The sequence below is a fragment of the Phascolarctos cinereus genome, unplaced genomic scaffold (assembly GCF_003287225.1).
Source record: "Phascolarctos cinereus isolate Bilbo 61053 unplaced genomic scaffold, phaCin_HiC Scaffold_1;HRSCAF=81, whole genome shotgun sequence".
In the NCBI taxonomy this organism is placed as follows: domain Eukaryota; kingdom Metazoa; phylum Chordata; class Mammalia; order Diprotodontia; family Phascolarctidae; genus Phascolarctos; species Phascolarctos cinereus.
This window is the reverse complement of record NW_027555514.1, coordinates 177,484,532-177,508,095: the sequence shown is the minus strand read 5'-3', so window position 1 is coordinate 177,508,095 and position 23,564 is coordinate 177,484,532.

The window sequence follows — 23,564 nt, the reverse complement described above, 5'->3', positions numbered from 1 at the left end:
TGTACACTTTTAGAAATAAAAGATTTCCCCTAAATACTACTTTGACTGTCTCCTACAAATTTTGGAATGTTTCATTGCTGTCAATTTCTTTGATGAAATTATTGATTGTTCTCTGATTTGCTCTTTTACCCACTCTTTTTTTTTTATTAGATTCTATCATTTCCAATTAATTCATAATCTATGCTTTCATGGCCCTTTATTAAATTAATTTATTACATTATGGTCCAAAAAGGGTATATTTAATATTTCTGCTTTTCTGCATTTGGTTGTCATGTTTTTGTGCTTTAATAGTGGTCAATTTTTGTGAAGATGCCGTGTACAACTGAAAAAAAATGACATTTTTCCTGTTTGCATTTAGTTTTCTCCAGAGGTCTAGCTTATCTAATTCTATTCATTTCTCTAATTTCTTTCTTATTTACTTTACTGTTAGATGTATTTAACTCGGAGAGGAGAAAGATTTTGTGTGTGTGTGTGTGTGTGTGTGTGTGTGTGTGTGTGTGTGTGTGATCATTGGAAATATGCTTTCTCCTACTTTTGTCTACCATGTATGGTGTTATTTTCTTCAGTGTTTTTGTGCCTCTTGTATTAATCACATTTTCATAATTTTTTCTTAGTCTCATTTTTTTTCTTACCTAGTTTTCCTCTACCACTTTGATTTTGAAAATCATTTATTATTTCTTCCAGGAATTCTTGTTTGACTGTTGTCCAGTTCACATTTTTCTTTGAGGCTTTGCTTGTAGGTATTTTGATGTCATTATCTTTTTTTGAGTTTGTTTTGCTCTTTCATGTCACCATAGCAACTTTTTTATGGTCAGGTTCTTTTGGTTTGTTCATTTTCCCAGCCTATTTCTTTCTTTTTTTTTTTTACTGTAACAAATGTTTTCATTTCATTTTTATTTGCATTCTAATGTCATATTTACTCCCATGCCATAAGCTTTTGTTTCCTCAGTTTCTTCTGGGATATCTTTTTCTTTTGAGCAAACTTATGTTCTTGTTTAGGAATAATTTGTTCCTTTTCAGTAAGTATCATCTCAATATGGCAAGGAGAATTCATGTGTGGGTTGATTTAACCATGAGCTCTGCAAATATGCCATCACATTTTTGGGAGCCTTCTTAACCTAGATATGCTCAATGACAAGAGAATCCACATCCAAACACTTCAGTTCTGTATTACTCTCTGCACTTTTAAGCATATGCAGTAAGAATTCAGCACTCTTTTTGGGCCAGTGATCCTGTGTCCAACTCCACTGGGCACCCTGCCAACTCCACGATTATATTGCTGGAAGGGAACACATTGTTTCTTCAATGTGACATCTTTCAATACTTGGTGGCTTTTTGGATATGCATGCCCTTGATAGCTTGAGCTGTTTCACAGGTGTTCTTGATTTGAACCCCTTGACTTGCAGGATTTTGTGGGATTTTGTGGGATTTTTTTGATCAAGAGAGTACCTCACTATTTTGAATGATTGCCTAGGATGGGTCAAAGGAAGAGGAACAGCAAAGGCTTTTGGGAGACTTGATGAAAACTTGACTATCTTGTGAGAGTTCTAGTTCCCGGGACAAGAGGATGGAAGCAGGGGGGAGAGGAAGAGCTCCCAGCCTATTTCTTGACTTCGAATTTATGTTATAGTTGGATTCTGTTTCCTTCCCTCCCCCCAAATGGGGAGGAGCACTGTCTTAAGCTTTAGCTTACCCTCTATACCTGTGTCACAGATCTCTTATTCCAATTTCCTTAATTGTCTTGGGCTGAAAGATTGTCTCATCCTGATCTTCATTGGCTCTACCACTCTAGAATTTGATTTGAGGCATTACATAAATTTTATTTTTTGAGATTTTGGTGAGAAGTCAGCTGAGTGTTTCTTTTATCCTGCCCTCCTGGTTTAACCCTTAGAAGTTGTCATATAGTTTTGATTCAGTGGAATCACAAATACACATAGATTCTTCTAATATGAAAGCAGGTCTACATGTCTACTTTTTAATGAGAGCATAGAATTTAACTTGTTCATTTTGCGAAGGCTTGTGTTAATGTCATACAAGTGAGGAGGTGATGGATAGAGACACGATGGACCAAGGAGGAGGTATTTCCAATGATGACTGCCAGTATGTACAAGAAAGAGACTAAGATATATCACGAAGGAAATATTTGACCAGAAGAGGAGGCAGGCTGGTCATGTGGAGATAGTAAGGGAAAAAATAAGGCCAACCTGAGATTTATAGTGGTGGCCATGAAATGTAATAAAACCTAGAAAAAGACTTCCTCTCACATTGGGTGAATGATTCTCTTTTGAGGACCTGTGAAAGTGCATGGATAACAAAGGTATATGATGAGAACACATAGATGGGTTACAGTTTGCATTGATGCAGGCAATGAACACATCAGAGAGATCACATATCCACTGAAATATTGAAGAAGTAACAAAAAAAAAGATGATATACTGGCTTTAGCTTGATTTACAGGTTCCTTAGGAGAAAGCGAGGGAGTCTTAGTACATTTTCAATAAGAAATACATGAGAATTTATATTCCTTGTTGACTTAACCAAAAATATTTTGCCTTTTTGAGTAATATAGGGCACTTTCCAGAGTAGTAATTTTCAGGACCTTAATTCCATGGAAGAGCACTGTGTTAGGGTGGATTGAGCTCTGGGCTTAGTCTTAGGATGGTCTGGTTTAATGTTGGTGCCTTCCCTCCGAGATTATTTCCAATTTATCCTGCTTGTATCTTGTTTGTGCATAGCTGTTTGACTCTTTTCTCCCTCCATTAGACTGTCAGAGCCTTGAGGGCAGGGGCTGTATTTGACTGTATTTCTAGAGCTTAGTGCAGCAGCTTGCACATAGTAGGTGCTTAAATAAATGCTTAGTGCTTGTTGACTTGACACACCATCTCAGGTACTTCTTATTTGTATGACACTAGGTAAGTCACAACCTCTCTGAGCCTTAGTTCCTATAGCTATAAAATGAGAATAATAATAGCACCTACCTCACAGCACTAGCATGAGGAAAAAGGAGATAATGTGTGTAATGGGCTTCACCAACTTAAAGCACTTTATAAATGAGGACTATTTCATCTCACAGAATAACATGATTTAGAAAGCATTATACGTCAGATCTCCCTAAGAAGATGAGATATCATATTTGCAGGAATCATTGCAATGGAACAAGTAATAACGTCTATATCTCATTTAGTGGCAATCTTATTATTTTAAGAACCAATAATTAATCCTACTCTTGCAGGAAAACCTATTCTGGAGAAATACTGAATTTTCTTTCACCATGAAGAATCATCTACTCATTATAATAGAAAATAATTTTTTGAAAACTGGTCATTTTAGCACATATTATGCATGCCACTGATTATTGTATTATTATATAAATTTGTATTTGTATTTATAAATGCTGCTTTTGTACAGGAAGCATGGTGTAGTAGATAGAAAGCTGGCCTTGGAGCCAGGAAGTCTGGAATTCAATTCCCACCTTTGACACATGCCGGCTATGTCACCCTGGGTAAGTCACTTAACCTCTGAGTAGTACTCTAGGTCTCAGAGATTCTCTAAAACAATAAATCACAGAGAAGGTACTGGCCTGCATGGGTAGAGGAAGTTTCCTCATCTGAGACTTTCCTTCCTTCATATCAGTGAAATCACAGGTCCAGTTCCTATCCTCATCCCTACCCGACCTTCAGTGTGCAATACTTCAAGTTACAATGGCAATGAAGATATCATTATTTTTAAATGCATATTGAGATAGGGATAGAGGTTAGATCTATGATTTTATTGGTGTAGGGAGATTGAAGGTGAGGGAATTCTCTCTCAATATATAACCATCAGCATCAGAGATGCACAGTGTAAGGTCAAAATTTATTTCATAAATTTAAAATAAAAATACATAAAATTTAAAAAAAGACTGTTCTTTTTGATGTGACTCACTGGCAGGGGTCATGCTGATTTTACATTGAACACTTCTCTCTGTCAATAATATAAATAACATTTATGTGTTAGCATATGCTAGCTATATCATGTATATATACTATAAATAAATTATATAAAATTTATATATTAGTGTATGTTTATCACTATGTAATATTGTATATTACAAATAAGTTATATACTTACACATATTTTACATATATTTGAGAGAAAGAAAGAGAGAGAGAGAGAGAGAGAGAGAGAGAGAGAGAGAGAGAGAGAGAAAGAGAGAGAGAGAGAGAGAGAATTGGTTGATGGGATGAGAAGAGAATTTTCAAAGACAAGAGTTTTCAACAGGAAAGACTGATCTAACCCCTCCACTTGTCTAGACTCTTGGTGTTAATTTTAAAAGCATCTACCTATCCCTACTCTTTTCATCTGGGGAGATTCTTTTTGGATTAGAAGAAGATGGAAGAAAACAGTAGTCAGATACTGAAATACTATCTCTACTTATCAAAGAAATCTTCAAGCATGGTTTACTTTTAAAGTTTAAGAATAGGCATAGTTTCTAAATCTTATGTTCATTTTAAAAAGTACACTGACCACTTGGACATGGCCAATATGGAAATTTATTTTGCTAGCATATGAAAATTTATTAAAAGGTTTAGTTTTTCTTTTCTTTTTTTTTCCAATGTGGTCAGATGAAGGGACCAAAAAAATAATGCTTTCAATTAAAATAATTTTAAAATAAAAATACCTACTGGCATTCCCAGTCCTTTGCAAAAGGATGAATAATATTAATTTTATAGAATGTGATGGTATCTAATTATATGAACTTTTCAAAGATCTTAAAAGTCATTTTGTGGTATTTAAATTGAAAATACCACTTCTACAAATAGTTGGTCAGTAGGAAAATTTTACTGGTGTTCAGAAATCTTTTAGTCTGAGAAGTGAAGAATATAACTTTTTCCATATCATAATAGGAGCTCAAATTTCGTACTGTGCTATGTGAATGGGTATTTCCTTTGTTTTCATAGCAAAGCAACTAATTTGTAATGATTACTATGCTTTATTTACTCTTTTAACTAACTAGTTAGGAATGTGCAATTGGCCAAATTAAACATGTTCACTAGAATTCTTATAAAAATCACTGTAAAACCGGAAATCCTACTCTTTAACCCTATTGCTTGACTTTAATATCCCCAGTAAGGGGTGTGTGCTGGTGCCAGCTTGTACTGGCTTAAGTGAGCTGATTGTTAAATTTTACATTTACACCTTAGAAATTGGCAAACACTATAAATCATGGCTTGGTTTATGTGTTGTTGATTGTCTAAACTCAAGAAAGTGATGTTAATGTTGCAGATTAAACTCAAAAGTGCATTGTACATGTGATTTTTTTTTTGCTGGAGAGCCAGTTGTTAAATATGCACCAGCGCATCTCTGTTCCCATGTGACAAGTTCTGTAACTTCACCAAATATAACTCAGAACTAAATCTTGTCTTTCATTCTTGGGGTAATGTTAATGTAAAAAACAAACAAACAAACAAAAAACCCCTAGACCTTAAACATATTGCCTATTTTCCTCTAAAACATATTGTATGGTTGTTATTTGTTGCCCAAATAGTATTGTGTTATGTATACAACACATTAAATTTTGAAAGAAAATCAATGCCACTGTATTCAGTACCTGAACAAAAGTTAGTAATCCTGGAATTACTGAATCTGGAATTTCTGTTATCATTTCCTCTACTTTTCAAAATCCTGATTATGGAATGAAACAAGTTGAAATATTAAATGTGTGTACTTAAAAGAAAAAGATTTGTCACTTTTGAAAAAAAAATTTTCTTCTCCCAAAGGAAATTTTGTATTAACTCATTTTAAATAGACAGCTTGGTTACTTTGTTTTTTTTGTTCTTCTACTCAAAATGTTAGCTATAACAACAAGAGCTCTCCCAGCTAGAATTTCTCAGAACTACAGCTGCTTTTCTCAGTGATAGCCTATCTCTTGCAGGAAAACTTAGCAGATGTTGAATTCTGATGACTGAATGATGTTAGTTTCCTGTCTGCTTTATATAATTTAAGCAAGAGATTGAATTTTGGCTGTAGTGAAAATATGATTTTATTATCACAACTTTCATGTTCTCTTATCTAAAATAACAAAAGGCAAAATGTCTCATTCAGAATATTCTTGTCAGCTTTAACACTATCACCATATAAAATAGTAATAATAATAATGATCACTAGTATTCATATAGTAAATGCTGTATTCCAGCTGAGTGTTTTACAAATATTATTTCATATGATCCTCACAATAACTTTGGCAGATAGATGATCTTATTATCCTATTTTACAGTTGAGAAAACTGAGACAAACAGAGGTTAGTGACTTATCCAGGATTACATAGCTAGTAAGTATCTGAGACTGGATTTGACCTCAGATCTTCTTGACTTCATGCCCAGCATTCTATCTTTTTTGCCACCTAGTTGCCATTTTAAAATACAAAGCTTACTAAAATTACTAATGAAAATTAAGGCATGTTCCAAGAATTTATGAGTTTGTGTCTATGCTTTCTGCCATGGGGGAGCACAATGAGTACTGACAAAAAAAATGATAGATTATGGCCACACAATGGAAAATAGAAGCAGATAAATCAAATGAAAAAATTCTTTATTACCCCCACCTCTTTGGCTACTTCTGAAAAGGTCTAGGGGTTTTGGGGTGCTGGGACCCCGAGATCGCGGTACCGGGCCCTGCTGAATGAATTCAACTCAAATCTTCTTCAGCCAGAGGAAAAGTTTATTAGTGATAAATCACATTGACCAGGTGACGCCCGTAAAGACGAGCAGGCATGAGAGGTTCTCAGCCTTGTGGGCCTGAGATTCTCAGCTGGGTGACGCCCGTAAAGACGAGCGGGCATGAGAGGTTCTCCACCTTGTGGGCTTGAGATTCTCAGCATCTGAATGAGGGCCAAGGTGGATCTTAAATACTAAAGTGACTTTGGGTGGCCAGAGAAGGGGGTTGGGGAAAGGGTCTAGGTAAGAATTCTAATTGGGGAGGTCAGAGAGATTGAATAGATAATGGGAATAGATAATGGAGGGAACAGGAAGGCAGAAGTTTGAAAGGCATCTGCACAAAATCAAGGTGGGGCTAGGACTTTCAAAAGGAGATAAAGGAAGGCCTTTCTGGCCTAAGGCTTTCAAAGGGAGATGAGGGTCTGGGGCCTGTGAGTCAGATTCCCTTTGAGGCAAAGGGTGAAGATCTTGGCTTGGGCCCCGCCTTCATCACTTCCACTGATTATATTTTAGCTTCAGTTATCTGCGTAATGACCTCAGTTGCTCCCTTTTCATTCAATTATAGTAGACAAACATCGATTACCTCCCATTTACCTATGTTTCCCCGCAGATTATACCACTAGCTGCTGCCTACACCTCCATGCATTTGTGTCTTCTGGTGCTCTGACCTGAAACACACTTCCTCCTTGTCCTCACTTACTGAAATTATTCTTTGCCTCTAAGGCTCAGCCTAGTTTCCACCTCTTCCATCAAGGTTTCCCTGATTGCCCTAGCTAAAAGTGTTCTCTTTGTTTAAAAGTTTACCTAGAGCACTTTATCTCTCCTTTGAGTCTATGTGGTCTACTTGTAACACATCTCTGTGTGAATTTGGGTTGCACTTGTGTCATTTTTTATCATTGGATTGCCAGCACTAAGCACAGAGCCTTGTATATAGTAGATATTTGATCATTATTTTTTAAATTGAACTTACATATTATGTTGCCATACATACGAACTGTGTCTGAAATGTACCATGATACTAACACAATAACAGATAAGCCTCTAAGTGGTCCTAGGTGGACTTTTACACAATCTTTCTTGCCACATTGGAGGCATTGCTTGAATATTTTTGATGAGCATAATTCAATGGACATTTATCAATTTTTATCTTTTTCGATGCTTCTGCAGCATTTGACATATACTTTCCTTCTGTATGCTCTCCTCCTTGGGATTTTATGGCGTATCAAATGCTCTCCCTATCCATGTAAGCATTCCTCAGTCACCTTGGCTAGATCATCGTTCATATCCCACTCTCTGTACCATAGGTCTTCTCCAGGGCTCTTTTCCTGTCCCTTTTCTTTCTATATAGCCTTTCCATTACCTTACAAACTTCCATGATTTCAATTATTATCTCTATACAGGCCTCATCTCTCTCCTGAACTCCTAACCCATCAGCATCTCAGACTCAACATATCCAAAATGGAAATAGGCCTCATTTCTGGTCCTCGTGATCTCTCCTGGAATATTTCAATAATTTTCTAATATTCTCTTTCCTGTCAAGTCCATCTAACACACAGCTACTAAACTGGTACTTATAAAGTACAAATCTAACAATAGCATGGTTCTGTTCAAAAAATTTCGGTGGCCCTCTGTTGTATATATTATAAAATACAAACTCCTTCACTTATTATTTAAAAATCTTCACAATCTGATTTCAACGTATCTTCCCAGGTTGATTTAATATTATACCTCCTCATATACTGCATCTTCTAGTCAGTCTAGTCTCCTTGCTATTCTACAGAAACAAAATTCCTACTTTAGCTTCTGTCCTCCATGCCTGAAATGGAATTCTTAGCTCCTTTTGAGACTCAGTTAAAGTGTCACTTCTTATATTGGACCTTTCCTGATCCCTCTCTTCTAATTAACTCTGTATTTACTTTACCTTTACAAATCTGTGTACATGTTGTTTTCTCCCCAGAATAATTTAAGCTCCTTAAGCACAGGGATTGTTTTGTTTTGGTCTGGGCACAATGTCCCAGCACATAGGAATTGCTTAATAAAGGTTTGTTGAATTGAATTATTTTAATATTAGTGATTATGTGAAGAAATAGGGAAACCTATATTTATATAATACTTTGTAATTTTAAAAGCACTTTTTCACAACAAGCGTATGATGTAGATAATGCAAATGTCTTCATTTTATAGGTTCAAAAGGTTTAAGTGAATTATTAAAGTAAAAGTATATACATCCCATCTTACTTTCAATATATAAATTCAACTGTAGTATATAACACTATTGTGCTGTATAGAAGTATAAAACTCATTAAATTTTCACTTAGATCTGACAAAGCCACAGCTTCACAACAATAAAGTTTTGTGTGGTCTCTTTGTATACATTTGTAGGTGTGTGTGTGTGTGTGTGTGTGTGTGTGTGTGTTTAGAGTATTGAAAGGATTGAAATGAGCATATCAATGTTAGTTTCTTTGAAGTAGAAATTTTGGCCATTTAGGAGAAAATAATTCTTCAATCCTAAAAACTGACCCTCAAATTCTGAAAATACGGATCTAAAGATTAAAAGAAAAACACCTTACAAATTGACTGTGTAAAACATCTTTTTAACAATGTTTATTAGTGATGCCACATGTTATAAATTCTGAAACACAATTTCTGAAGAATTAATATTACAGAGGACCCAAGAGGCAATAGAAAGATTCATGATCAATACAAGTAGGTTAAAGACTATTTCTGATGGTTACTTATACACAAAAGTGGCATGTAATAAAATCATAATAATAATAATCGCTCATTATGTATAAGCCTCCATGAATTCTTCCAGGTCGACCAGTCTTGCAATGAGAGTGATGGGTAACTGGTAGGCAGTCCAAGAGCTGCTCTTGTGGTCATGGAATGTAAAAAGACCTGTAGAAAGATCTTCAATACATTGGTTAGACTCTCTGTGTAAAATCTATGAGAAAACATGAACAAAAGTCACGCAAGATGAAAAGATATAGATTGAATACAATATATATCACCAGTAAAATATTGATAAGAGTGAATCCATAGAAATATTGAAGCACACTAACAAGAATAATAAACATTTTATCTATGATTATTTATAATTGGTATATTAAGAACATAAGATGTCTAATTGTATCTATCTTAACTGTTGGGGAATAATTCAGATTTTTTTTTAGAGGTCATTGCCAACATCCTATTAAGTTTATATTTATATTCTCAAGACAATAGTATTTACGCACGATAGTGAGTGACATTTTATTTTATCAGGTCAACCTGACATATCCCCATTACAAAGCAGAACATTAAAAAAGATACACTGAGTCAGAAAGTTTAAAGGAAAAATGCCATCACTTGGCAGTAACATTAGAAAACCAAGGAAAACAGACTGAACCACTCTTTTTACAATCCCATAATGTGCTGAGTGTCAGACTAATTAGAGCAAAATTAGCACTTTTAGAAATTTTTTCTCTCTGTCCTATATTACTTAACCAATGAGAGTTTTTGCCCTCACTATTGCCCTCACAAACCACAAAAATTCAGAGTTAATTTTTCATGGGGGCATACATTTTACTACAGTATTTGAAGATTGTGATAAATAACAAACATCTAATTCTAGAATCCTCTACAGATGTGAAAGATCTTATTTTTAGTTAGAAATATAAAGTATTTCCTCATATTTAAAAACATTTTGAAACAACATTAAACATTTTAAAAACAGTAATATGCTCATCTACAAATAATCTGATTAGAATTCAAGGATGACACTCATTTTCATTGTGAATTAATTAAAACTATAAACCTCTGGTCCACATATTTATGATACAAAATCTTGTATCCTCTTTCCCTTATACCCTTCCTGGAGTTGGAATGGTGCACATGTAAGGGTAGATAGTGAACTGAATGGATAATCCCTCAAAAGGTTCTGTTTTAGATTGAGTCTAGAAGACACAAAATTGGAGGAATAAAAGGACAAACAAAGGTCAAAAGGCAGTGGGTTAAGCTGAGAAGCAGGTGAAATTTCTAACGCTTTCCCATCTCTTGACTGGAGGGAACAGTAATCATATCTTTATTATGATTATGACTTTCTATATTGCCCAGCATGGTACCATGGGCATGATAGATACAGTTTATTTGCAATGATAATGTGGTTGATTCATGTTCAGTAATCAGGGAATTGCACAGGGAAAACATAGCTATCATAACATAAATATAAACAAAGCTAAGAATCACATAGGATAAAAGGTAATTGATAAGTTAGAGTATGATTTCAGAATAAAGACAGTTATTACTGCAATTATTTCTTACAGTCAGTCAACTATTACATATAGGGCACTGTGCTAAGTGTAATTTTTCCTCTTTGAAACTGCTAAATCCAAATGGGATGTTTTATTTTTACAATAAGGCTGTGTTTATATGTAAGAGTGAGCCCTGAGGCAATGTAATGTGAAAAATTCAATTGATCATCAAACTATGGAAATAATGGATATCCTGCAGGAAAACAGATGGTCAAAATCTCTAATTTTTATATACAAATTTTAACATATTGCAGATATGGCTAGAAATTGAAAATATTATAAATTTTCTTTTTTTTCCCTTTTGGTTAGGTGACTTTGTTAACAACTTCCTTTCTTTCATGCTTCACTAAATCCATGACTTCATGGAAACAGATACTTTTTCTACCAAAGCAATTCTTTATTTTCAAGAAGTCCACAACTTCTATGCATATGTGTTCCAAAATCCATAGGTTGAAGGTCTCCCTTTGGATTTTTTAATAGCTATTGGTTACTAGTGTAGTACCTTGGATGTTTACCATTATCCCTCATTCCTTCTAGATGATTGGTCTATGTTATGTCTTAGTCCACATCTTTCACAATTTATTGTTGATATCAATTAATTATTCAATCAACAAGAATTTATGAAGCACCTAGTATGTGCCATTCAATGTGTGAGTTACTGAGGAAGAAAAATACAATAAATGAAACTATCTCTACTCACAAGGAGCTTACATTTTAATGAGAGAGTCAACAAGGGTGTATATAAGTATATACAGAATAGATGCAATAGAAAAATACAAGGAAATTGGAAAGGGAGAGTACTAGAATAAAGTGAATCAGGAAAATCTTCACTTAGAAGGCAGTGTATGAACTCTACCTTGAAGAAAGAGAGATAAGGAAGGAAGGCATTTCAGGTATAGCCAATGGAAAGGCATGGAGATTAGAGATGGAGAGCATTTGTGATGAACTTGGAGAAGGCCAGTTTGGCTTGAATGACAGAGAGCTGGAGGACAAGTAATATCCAATGAGGTTAGAAAGATAAATTAGAATGAAATTGTGAAGGGTTTTAGAAGCCAAACAGAATTCATATTTGATTCTAGAACCAGTAGGAAGCTACTATAGCTTATTGTGTAAGAGAATGATGTGGTTAGATTTATGCTTAAGGAAAATCACTTTTGCTTACATACTAAGAAACACTATACATTTTTCCATTGCCCTTTGGGTCACCTACAATTTTGCAAAACAACAAACTACTCTCAGGCTAAAATAGTTATTTGGTAGAAATTTAAATTCTGTTGATTTTGTATATGTCAGATAGAGGTCTTTCTCATGTCAACAATTCAACCAGTGCCTATTTTATCTTGTTTACAATTGAAGTTTTCTCCTGAGCCCAGGGGATTGAATATAATACTGTCAGAAGATATTTATGTACTTTCAAGAGACATAATTAATTGTGATCAGGCCTGTAGATACACACAGAAATCAGTTGAAACAAAAAAAATACATCAGTTGCTCTTTCTATAAATTCATCTTGCTGTACTTGATTTTGAATCAGTTGAGAATCCAATGAGAAGCAAATGCCTTTTGACTGAGCAATTTCCACTTACAAGAAATGTGCTGAGATTTCCCCCTGAATAATTTAATTCACTTATCCATGCATAAATTAAAATATAAAGATTGCATTTAAAAGTATTGTGTTTGGGGATCCTGTGGCTTTATTTGCTGGGAATGTGAAGGGTGAGATTTTGAGGAATGTTTTAGTAGTGTTATCATTGCTTAATATCTGGCTAAACCACCCTGATTCTTGGAGAAATGTAGAGGTGCTTTTATCTCAGGTGATATGTTAAATCATGCACAACAGGAAATAGTTTCCTCTTCCCTGAGTAAAAATGTTTCCTCAATCAATCTGATTCTCCAGTGAATTTGTGCTTTTACATTTGAAAAATAAATGCAGGTGCAACATCTTATTTTCAGCTGGATTGTCTAACATGTCCAGACAGCAGAGTTACTTTCAGTGATATACGATGTCTCTGAAAAAGGCTTTCAATTGTTGGCTTCTTGCTGCCATATTCTTCTGGCATTCTTGCACCTATTTTGACTAGCAGATCTGTCCACAGAATTTTCATGTGACTCAGATCATGGACTTCTTTCCTAGAAGGGTCAAAATAAATGGCCACTGTTAGGGCCTGTTTTTGGCGATTACTCAATTCTCAGGAAGTCCAGTTTTTTTTCATAATTATACAACAAGGACCAGCCTCAGAAAACTGGATGACAATATTACATTATAAGTAGAGGCCTCAAGTCATTAAAACATATCTTCATTTTTGTACCTCTGATGGGAAGTTGTACAAATAGTGCTTGCCTGTAACATATCTAAGTACCAAAGTGGAGTTGAGGGAATATTTCATATGGACATTATGTAGAGAGTGGACAGAATACACACATGCATATATAAATACACAAAATTTACATACATATACATATGTATGTATGTATGCTCTGGCACATTCTCCCAGGGCTAGGCTTACTACATCAGCCACTCAATGCTGTTGATTACTCTGAGGAATTTAGGGTATCTCTTCCCTACTTCGATTAGCTCAAATTCCTACTGGCTATGTTTTTTCCATTGTTAAAGGGGCCAGTGACTAGCACATCCAGTTACATTTAATCACTTAATATCAATTAGCTTTTACAAAACTGTACTTAATTCAAAGAGATAGCAGGAAAAAAAACTATACCAACACTTTCCCCAATATCTCTGTGACATACATTCCTCTGTGCTATCTCAGTCTCTAGGAGAATAAGTTCAAAACTTAGTTCAGTTCCTACATGGCATTGGTCTCGCTAAGTTCAGGTCCCAATGTGATCTGACTGCCAAATTGGTATTTTCACTGGACTAGGATCCCAAAAGTCACTCCCAAAGATCACTCCTTGGGGTAGTGATACTACATTGGCTGTAAAACCTGTCTGGATTCCAACTCCCAGATTCCTGTGACTTTCTCTCCTGACCTTTCAAACTCCTAAACTTTAAGATTCCACTCCCTTTCCCTCGGATAGAAAAGAATAAACAAAAAGGCCAAGACCTATTTCTCATAGGCATATAGTTTCAGAGAGGAGAAGGCCCAAAGGCTTCTTCCCTTTCCATGTGGTCTCAAGCTAACCCAGTTGAAGCAAATAGACCATGGCCAATTTTGACAGGCCTTTCTGAATGCATCTGAAGCCAATCAGCCTCTCCTACATGTGGCTGGCAAACCAGAACTAGTTATGAAATGACTGTACATGCTCTACAGTCTCTCCAATGTACTTCCTGTATATGTTGTCACAATTCTCTCGGAATCAAGTTTGCTAGTATGCTTCACATGGTGAGGTTGCATCAACCAAGGAAGCTAATAGAGTCTATGTATGTACCAATTACACTATACCACACACACACACACACACACACACACACACACACACACAAGCACACATGTAAATATATGTATATATAGTTGCAATATAAGATGTTTTAGATGGAAAGATCACTGATACATAATAGATAGATGGGTAGATAGATGGACAATAGGGACTAGATCTATGACTTCTTTGGTATAGGATGCTTCCATGTGAAGAAAGTCCTTCTAACAGTGCATACCTCCACTGTCACTTATAGTCTTAGAGAGTTGCCTAGAGAGCTAAGATATGAATTGATTTGATTTACTCACTGTCACATAGCCAGTACATGTCAGAGGCAGGGAATCAGTCTTCTAAATCAAGTATGAGTTTAATTACTCTAAGGTTCAACTTAAGCTTATATGCTGTGGTAAGCATGAGAGTAGTAGCTGATTATCCTCTAAGAGTTTTATATATAATTACATTCTAGTTTAAAGATCATGGAATAGGTTAGTTGGGACCTGCAAGGGTATTCTGAAGCCTAAGAACATGAATATGATAGTTTAAACTGTTAACTGTACACCTCTATCCTCACTCCTATGCCCTATGCCCCCATATATCTACTTTGAATTTGTTCCATTTTGAAGGTGCTGAAAGAGTCCTGCCCTGAATTGGATAAGTTACAGAGACAGTGCAATTTGGAACCCACTCTGGATTTCAAACTATCCTGGAGGATGCTGTTCTCTTTACCATGATCTAAAATGAACTGATCCTGCTAAGGTTCCTACATAGTGTTTTGTGACAACTATCAGGAAGGAACCTTCAAAATATGTCCAGAAGAGCTGACAGGCAAAGTGGACCTCTCAGAAGGATCTATGGATTCTCTTAGTCTTTTTTTTTTGTCTTCATGGTATAAACCAACAGTCCTGTGATCATCATTGTTTTGTATGGTCCTGAGATTTGTGTGTGGTTTGCCAAGGATGGAAGAAAAAAAGAAAATTCTCTTTCAAAATGATAGAATATTGCTGTGGACATTTTATCAGACTATAAGGACTTTCAAACAGTCATAACCATCATTCAGGCATAGCCACACTTAAAAAAAGAAACAGATAATTGGCTACATTCTAGTGTAATATTTGTTTGTTTATTCATTTGTCCATTCAACAAATACTTACCAAGTACTGGTCATATTCAAGGGGATTCATTTCTTGTGGGAGATAAAAAGACAAATTAGGTGGTCTAAGAAACTTAAAAGATCTACTCTAAGAGGGAAGATAATAAAGCCAAACATTTATTTCTTCTTTGGCCATAGTGCACTTCAGAAGTTTATTTTCTTAAAAGTGTTGTGACTATTTTATAATTTCAAAATCTGATAGGCTAAACTCTGCCGGGTACCAATATAGCAGTGAGCTCCAGGCAGCCCAAAACTTGCACAATGGGGTCCCTTCAAACAATACCCAAGTTTCAGGGTACTCTGTATGTCCATATCCACTCAAAATAGTATCTGTGAAGCCCATGAATCTATTATTTTTTTTGTCACCCAGTGCATACAGTTCAAAGAAAAGGTTTGTAGCAAAAAATTACTGATCATGAAAATGGATTTATAATAGAAAAATTTCAAGTATCCTAGTGAAAAGGCAAAAGCTGAGCAGAAACTTTTTTTTTTGGTAAGGCCAATTGCCTTAAGTGACTTACCCATGGTCACACAGATAGTGTCAAGTGTCTGAGGCTGGATTTGAACTCAGGTCTTCCTGACTCCAAAGCCAGTGCTTTATCCACTGCTCCGCCTGAGCAGAAACTTGGAATGCAAAGACAGAAATCAAGGGAAATCTAGAAAGGTAAGATATTTGAGAAATTGGAAGGGACTACATAATGGTAACTTGCTAACATTCCAATGGTGCAAGACAGACAAGCATTCATTTAGAATCACTCTGTCTTCAAATATCACAAGAAGAAGTAAGAGTGCTAAAAACAGGTCCTGGGGGTGGTTTTGTGATGTTTTGATGGTCTTGAGAAGGGAAAATAAAGAGAAGGAAAAATACTATAGTAGGGGAAAAATAAGGAAGAAGGAAAAGGGACTTACTATTTCTTATAGATAGGGTGCAAGAGAATATACTAAAATAGAAGAAAGAGTGGGGAGAGTAGACATTGCATGCATCTCATTCAATCTGAACCCAACACACACATACACACACACACACACACACACACACACACACAAATTTGTTGTAGAAGTTCATGAAGTTCAACACAGATACAAATAGGAACAGGGAGAAGAAAGAGGACAATCCGAGAAGGAAGGCAAAGTTAGAAAGAGAATAATCATGGGCAAAATAAACAGGCTTTGAAAGGTAGATTTTAAAGGAGAATTAAAAAAAGAAAATGTAAGAATCAGCATTTTCTGTCTTCTTCTGTTTACTCACATTTTCATGCTCAGTTCCTGGTTTGGGACTTTGTGCTAGGGCCAAATTTCACTTCGTTTTGCACTCAATAGCATGAGTGCAAAGGCCCTGTTTGTTTCTGACCTCTATATCCTGGGCTCTTGATATCTGCCTTTTACCATGGCTATATTTCTTCACTTGGAATGCCAGCAGGTGTCAGGCCCCTTTGGATGTTCCTAGATCTAAATACTGTGGTTGTTAGGCATCCCTTGATTATCTCTAGTCAGAGTGATATTGTCTTCAGGCTTCCAAGTAAGGTCCTGGGTCAAAGTGCTATGGGCGTCCAGTGCTCTCAGAGATTTGTGACCTTCTGGCTTCCCTAGAGTATTCCCACTCAAAGGGCCTACAGGTTTAGGGCTAGTTTATCTGTGCTCAGGCTGGGATCACAGGTCAGGCCCCTCTCACAATACCTATAGTCTTCTGGCTATTTTTTTGGTTGCCCTTGGTATGGTAAAGATGTTTCTCTTTGAATTTCTTGATAATTATTCAATATGGTGTCCTTTCTAGATCTTTGCCAAAGTATTTGTAAATGAACTAGGTTCCTCTCTGACCTTTCATATTGGATCTTAATTAGAAGTGAATATCCATCAGTATTCTAAAGATTTAGTATCTATATAATTCTTTCTAGCTCTTATGCTCACAATGTATACAATAATATATGTTAGTTCTTAAGCCAACAGTTTTGTTAATTTAAAATAACTGGTCTGACCTGTAAGGGAAACATATTGAAAATTCTGGCTGCCTAATAGCAGCCTGAAAGAAACAAGGAAAATAAACAATCTCCTCCAATAGATTCCTACAGCTTATAATAGCTCTGAAATTAGAGAACATGAGTTTAAATTCTGCTTCTGACACTTGCTATCTGTGTAAATTTGGGCAAGTAATTTAACCTTTTTATGCCTCCATTTCCTCATCCATAAAATCAAAGTTGGACTTGATAGCATCTGAGATCCTTACTATATATGTATAGCACTAGGAAATCCAAAATAGAATTATCCTGAACAAATCCCCATAGTATTGTACCAACTTGCAGAGTGGATCTCCCAATAAAGGTACCTCAGTTTCAAAGTTCTATGTGGGTTTTTATCCATTCCAAACCATAGTTTATAAGCTAGTCCAAGTCCTTTTTGTTTGCAATAGCTTCCTAATCTACTTTCCAGACATCTCTAGTCATACCATCTGCATTTGACTCCACCCAAGCCTTTGTCTTCTCTTTATCTGCACTTCAGAATGGATTTCATTCATGGAGCCACCTTGGATTTTGATGAGCTAGTTTTGGTCTTATTTTGCTTGGTTTCAGGACTTCTCCACAATTTCAGGACATATCCAACTATGATTACTGTGCTTGACTCCATTCAATTCATTGTCTCCCTTTGTACCTGAGAATGGATTCTGCTCATGGAGCCATCTTGGACTTTGAGAAGTCAGCTTCAACCTTGTTTTGTTCAGTTCTAGGCCTCCACCATAACTCCAGCTATTCCACACCATATAGTTTACTTTCCATCTCCTCACAATTCTCTTTTATGCATTAGAATGAGTATGAGGTACATGAGAACAGGGATTATCTGCTTGCTTCCTACTTGTATACTAGCACTTAGAACACTTTCTGACACATACTAAAAGATTAATAATATTATTTCATCTATCTATCTATCTATCTATCTATCTATCTATCTATCTATCTATCTATGAATGACCTGTCTTTTGCACCCAAATTCCAGCACAGTATATAAACTAGTATCAGAAAACTAGTATCAGAACACACGGGTCTTTTCAGGTCACTTCTCTGTTAAAAAACCATCAATGGTTCACCACAGAACAAAGTATAAGTTTCTCTTGCTTTATTAAAAACTACAATTTAGTGCTGCATTGGATAGAGCCCTGGGCCTGAAGTCAGGAAGACCTGAGTTCAAATCCTGCCTCAGACACTTACTAGCTGTGTGACCCTGGGCAAATCACAACACTGTTTGCCTCAGTTTCCTCATCTGTAAAATGAGCTGGAGAAGAAAATGGCAAACTGCTCCAGTATCTTTGTCAAGAAAACCCCAAATGGGGTCATGGAGCATCTAACACAATTAAAACAATAGAACAACAGCACCATTTAATGCCATGCTGTCTTTTCAGCTTTATCTCTCATTGTTTTCCTTCAAATGTATATTCTAGATTCTACGCATGTGTATCCATCCCACACTTTCTTACCCTTTGCCTTTGTTGTATCATTCCCTTTCCTTAGAGTCTTTCTTATCCTTTCTGTTGAAGACTTAAACATTCTTTAAGATAGTTCAAATGCAACCTCTTTCACATAACTTTTTTTATCTCTTTGAAAGATAAAAAAAAAGTTAATATTTTTGCTTTGGACTTCACAATCTACTTTGTACTTCTCAAGTTCCATTCTGTATGAGAGTTCTGTATGTATTGTATTCCTCTTACTAGATTGTAAGCTCCCTATCGTGTCTTATTTGCCTTTGCTTCAACCACAGAGATTAGGAGAGTGCTCTGAAAATAGCAAGGACTTAATAAATGTTTGTTAAATAGAATTGCAACTTACATAAACAAATATAATCAGCTAGATTTTTACTTTAATTATTTGTACCTTCCACATTACGTCACAGGGAAGAGATAACCCCATATCAGTTGTGGAAAATAATGTGTACAAATAATGTGTAGTGACATGATATTTTACATCTATCTAAATAATGCCATTTGACTGTCTTGTGAGTCAGGCAGATGCTGTTCATTTGGAGATGCCTTTGGGTCTTTCACATGATATGGCTATTCTTAGGTCTGAGTAATTCTGATAACCATGGTAGTCATTTTCAAATCTGCATCCTGTATTCATAAGGGAGAAAACACATTAACAAAGCCAAATTTGGTTGTCTATCTTAGTACTTTCTTTAAATGGTCTATGTAGTTTTTCTAAGTCTTACTAATAACTTTCAGAAAATTGGATGTAAAAGATATGGTCAGAACAACACTTTTGGTCATTACATTGGTAAGTGGTGTCAGGGAATCTGAGCATGTGAAATCTTTCATAATCATTTTGATGCAATTTGAGGGTGCTAAACTAAATGGTCTTTGAATCTCCTATAATTTCTATGTCATATGTTGTTCAGGTATCTCTTTGTGTTCTTCCTTTTTTGCTTCCATTACTCCTCAGAGACCCTACTCAGGTCCTTTATTCAAATTCCTCTATATTAGATTAACTCTTCTCCCACCTGGAAAATTTCTTTTTTTGATCTTGATCTTGTAATTTGTTAATTGTTAAAAAAATAAATAAAGCTCTTACATGGCTTCATAGCCCAGCAAAATAAATGTGTACATTGCTCATATTTGAAAATGTATATGTCTTTTTGAATCTTCAGTTCATCACTTCTCTCTTAGGAGAGGAGTGACATGTTTTATCCTCATTCCTTTAGACTCGTGATTTATCATTGTTTTGATTAGAATTCTCAAGTATTTCAAATTTCTTTTTCTTAAATGTTATTATATACATATAATTATTATTCCAGTTCTGCTCATTTCACTCTGCACCAGTTCATAGAGGTCTTCCTAGTTTCCTCTGAAACTGACCATTTTATAATTTCTTATGGCACAATAATATTCCATTACATTCATATAGCACAATTTCCTCAGCCATTCCTCAATAGGATGATAACTCCTAAATTTCTAGTTTTGGGATATTATGAAAAGAGCTTTTATGAGACTTATATGTATATTTATCCTTTACCTCTTAAAATTTTTTTCGTGTGTGTTATATATGGAGTGATATAGCTAGGTTAAAGACTATACCCATTTTAATAACTTTTGGGGCATAGTATCAAATTGCTTTCCAGAATGCTTGAACCAATTCACAAGTCCACTAATAGAGCACTAGTGTAACTTTTCCCACAGTCCCTCTAATATTCCTCTTTTGTCATCTTTGTCAGCCTGATGTGTATGAGGTAGAACTTTAGTTGCTTAATTGTTAATTTAGACTTTGCACCATAATAAGTCGAAATCAGTTAAATTAAATTGGCATAAGCATGATAATATCTATCAATAGCAGGCTGTAACATAAATTGAAACAATCTCCAATGGCTAATATTCTCCTCCCCTTAACTCTGACTCTGGCTTTCCAAGTTCTAGGGTGCTGTGGATCCAGGGTCCTCCTGCCAAGCTACTGTCACAAGGAAACTTTCAGGGTAGGGAAAATGGATGAAGTAGGGTATATGGCTTATTCATTATCAGAAGAACACGAATAGGATCTTGAATTAGAGACCACTGTTGTTCTATATGGGACTGTTACCCCTTTGCAAGTGGTTAAACTTGCCCAGGGTCTGGAAGAGCTTAAACTATATTAATGCCACAAGTCACAATGGTAGGTACCTGATCTTGGCAGAAGAATATGAGAAATCCCAAAGTCTATAAACCCTTTCAGAATGGGTTATATTATTAAAATTTCCCTCCTCTGTTGCTTCTTACATCTCTCTTCCCCTGCCTTTTTCTTTTTCTTCTTTTTGGCTAGGCAATAGGGTTAAAGTGACTTGCCTAGGGTCACATGGCTAGTAAATGTTATGTGTCTGAGGCCATATTTGAACTCAGGTCCTCTTGAATCCAGGGTCGATGCTCTGTCCACTGCACCACCTAGCTGCTCCTCTCCTGCCTTTTTCTGAGTATTCATTTTAAAAGTCTCAAAGATTTATCTGTAAATACATATTTTAAGTATTCATTATGACATGACAGAGTGACAGGCAGTTATACTGAACAAGAGTATGCGTTCAGATATGCAGAACATTATCCACAATATAACTGCATTCAGCAAGCACAAACACATGTAGGACAGAATGAATAACACACAAATCATGAACAACACATATAAATTATGCATTATATGGACTCTAGTAATGAGAACTACCTGGCTACATACCTGTAATACCTTGAGCATTATAAGCAAATTTGGTCAGTGACTGAATAATCCTTCAAAAAAAGCCCCACTGAAATATTATATTATTATACATTATATACGTCAGCAATACAGTGATTTAAAAATACAAATGGTGTCCTCTTAAAATCCTGTGCACTTAACACATTTTCTTCAATTAATATTCCCATTCATTCTCAATAACAGCAACAGCAATAGAAATCCTACTATATTTCAGTGCACTGAAATACTATTTTATTTTTAGTAAAAGATGATGCAGTGTAGTTTCCTCATTCCTCTTTGACTATGTGGTTCAGTGATTGAATTTTAATTCACAGCAATGTCATTGTACAGCAATAAATTATACTGAAATAAATGGAGCATATCAGAGCATAGCCATCCTTTTCTGTTTTCTTTTCTTTTATTAATCTTTGCCTCCTGCTACTCCCCTGCAATCCCACAGAGTAAGTTAAAAAATAAATAAAACTCTACATGGCTGCATAGGCCAGCAAAATAAATTTGTACATTGTTTATGTCTGAAAATGTATATGTCTTTGTGCATCTTCAGTTCATCACTTCTCTCTTAGGAGAGGAGTGACATGTTTCATCCTCATTCCTTTAGACTTGTGGTTTATCATTGTTTTGTTAGAATCCTCAAGTTTTTCAAATTTCTTTTTCTTAAATGTTATTTTATATATATTATTCCAGTTCTGCTCATTTCACTCTGCACCAGTTCATAGAGGTCTTCGTAGTTTCCTCTGAAACTGACCATTTCATAATTTCTTATGGCACAATAATTCCATTACATTCATGTGGCATAATCTCCTTAGCCATTCCTCAATAGGATGATAACTTCTAAATGTCCAGTTTTGGGCTACTATGAAAAGAGTTATTATAAATACTTATGTGTACATCTATCCTTTCCCTCTTTAAATTTTTTTTTTGTGTGTGGTATATATGGAGTGATATAGCTAGGTTAAAGACTATACCCATTTTAATAACCTTTGAGGCATAGTATCAAATTGCTTTCCAGAAAGGTTAAACCAATTCACAAGTCCACCAATAGTGCACTAAATGTACCTGTTTTCCCATAGTCCCTCTAATATCTGTAATTTCCTCTTTTGTCATCCTTATCAGCCTGATGTGTATGAGGTAGAACCTCAAATTTGCTTTAAGTTGTATTTTTCTAATTATTTTTTATTTAGATTATTTTTATATGGTTGTGATTAACTAAGATTCATTACTTTGATAACTTCCTGTTAGAATCTGTTAAGCATTTATCTACTAGGGAATGGCTCTTAGTCTTATAAATGTGAATTAGTACCTTACATATCTTCATTTTAAAACCTTTATCAGGGAAATGATCAAAAAAAATTTTCACATTTATTCATTTTCCTTCCAATTTTTGTTACATTAGATTTGTTTGTGCAAAAGTGTTTTAATTTTATAATAGTAAAAATTATTCTTTTTATCCTGAGATTTTCTCTATTTCTTGTCTAGCATGAACTATTTACCTAAAAGGTAATTTCTTCCTTGTTTCTCTAATTTGTTACAATGTAGTCTTTTATGTCTAGGTCATATACCCTTTTGGAGCTTAGCTTGGAGAATCATGTGAGGTGTTAGTCTAAACCCAATTTCCTCCAGATTTCTGTCCAGTTTTCCCTGCAGTTTTGTCAGATAATGACTCCTTTCCCTAATAATTTGTGTCTTTCAGTCTTCCTATTGAATTTCTTTGTTATGTATTACATTTTTCAGGCCTTTGAGAATCACCAAGTTTGAATTTCTTTGGATCTATCCATGAGGTAGAGGATTCAGTGCTCCTTTGATGCTTTTGAACCTACTGGACACTATCTTGTATACTTTTGCATAGGTGGCATGGATTGTC